Here is a 1927-nt window from a genome sequence, read left to right as displayed (position 1 = left end):
CAACGTAATAGCATTGACACCCTCTTTTGGGTTGATAGGTTGAGAAGGGAGTTTCCCACTATTTTGTGCCTTCAACTTGTTTATATCAACCGCCATGGAGACCATTTGTGTCTGCAACTCCTTGATAACACTCTTTGTTTCTTGTTGACTTTCCTTAAACATGGTAGAAATGCCTTGCATAAAAGTTTGAAGCTTTGTATCGATGTCGGAACCTTGACTTTGCATCGATTGTTGTGGTTGCTGAAATTGTTGAGGTTGCGGCTGGAATTGTTGTTGTTGTGGTTGAAATCCACCCAAACGGTTGAAAGTTGGTTGTTGAACCGCACCTTGCTTGTTTTCATAGCTAAAGTTGGGGTGATCTCTCCATCCCGGATTGTAAGTGTTGGAGTAGGGATCATACCGTCTTTGTTGATTTGGAAAGACCGCACTAGCTTGCTCCAACTCTTCACCATATGAAGGTAAAATAAACACAGCCATCTTTTGCATCATTTGCTCCATGTTATCCATTCTCTGATCACGGTGTGATGACGACTCTGTAACTTCATGCACTCGCCTAATTGGTTCACCTCTTGTGTAGAATTGTTGCGAGTTCGCAGCCATACTTTCAATCAATTCGGTATCTTCGGCCACCGTCTTGTTCACTAATGCACCACCACCCGCAGCATCAATAATATATCTATCACTAGATTGGAGACCTTCGTAGAAGTATTGGATTATCATAGCATTACTGAATTGATGATGAGGACAGCTTGCCACCAATCTCTTGTATCGCTCCCAACATTCATACAAAGATTCTCCAATGTTTTGTTTAATCCCACATATCTCTTTGCGAATTTGAGTAGCCTTTGACGCAGGAAAATACCTCTCTAGAAAGAATTTCTTCAACCCGTTCCATGTAGTGACGCTTCCGGATGGCAAAGAGTACAACCAATCCTTAGCGCTATCCATCATAGAAAATGGAAAAACCTTCAACATTGCACCATCGGCCTCGGTCTTCGCTGGTAGCATAGCCTTGACAATGGTAATGAATTCCATAAGATGCTTGTTTGGATCTTCATTAACCATGCCATGGAACTTTGGAAACTCTCTAAGCAACCCCGACTTGATCTCGAAGGTTGAGTTTGTCTCAATACACCACCGTTGTGCATCAAGCCTATGAGAAGCCAAGTCCTTGAGTGTACGATTTGCATCACCCATTGTTTCTTCTTCTTCTTGTTCAACTAGTGGTTCTTCTACTAATAGAACCTCTTGTTCTTCTCCTAGATGTAACTCTTCTTCCACTTCTAGCTCTTGTTCTCCCGTCATGTCTTGACTTGGTTGGAGTATTGTGCCTCTTCGAGTTGATATTCCGCACCTTGGATAGTTCCAATCCTTAGAAGCCAGGGATTAGGCACCTGAAAACAATTCTCACAAACAAGTTAGAAACAAGACAAAAAAAAACAGAAAGCAAATATGAAAGCATAAACGATGACAACAAACTAAAAACTGAATAACAAGTCGTATGCCTCCCCGGCAACGGCGCCAAAATTTGAGCGGTTGTCAGCCGTGCAAATATAATTCACTTCCTCACTCAAATAGAAATAAATGTAGTATGCGATAAGAAAGAGTTCGTTCCCACAGAGAGGCTTTTGTTGTTATCAATTTTCAGTTTCTTAGTAACCAGGGGGGGTTGTTTTATCTAAATAAACAAAGCAATAAAAGTAAATTAAAAGCAATAAAATAATTGAATAATCAATAAGGAGAAGATATTGGTCATGGGATATTATCATTCACAAACATGCATTTTCATCAATGACTAGAATTGAAATTTAATCTCTCATCTATTAGAAGTTCTAGGATATCTTGATCGCAAGAGTATCCCGTTTATTTCCCGATTTTATCACGAATAACATTAAAAGATGCTAATGTGGAATCTACCTAGAAAGCA

General features: G+C 40.0%; 1 non-coding gene across 1 annotated transcript; it reads left to right on the top strand.

Annotated features, from left to right (window-relative positions):
- The first annotated feature begins 730 nt into the window (after positions 1-730).
- LOC113354925 lies at positions 731-835 on the top strand. Its single transcript, XR_003362112.1, has one exon. It is a non-coding gene; the product is annotated as a small nucleolar RNA R71 (small nucleolar RNA).
- Positions 836-1927: the final 1092 nt, after the last annotated feature.

Source organism: Papaver somniferum, chromosome 2 (assembly GCF_003573695.1).
Source record: "Papaver somniferum cultivar HN1 chromosome 2, ASM357369v1, whole genome shotgun sequence".
NCBI lineage: Eukaryota > Viridiplantae > Streptophyta > Magnoliopsida > Ranunculales > Papaveraceae > Papaver > Papaver somniferum.
Note: the sequence above shows the minus strand (reverse complement) of the source record. Positions and strands in the feature narration are given on the sequence as shown.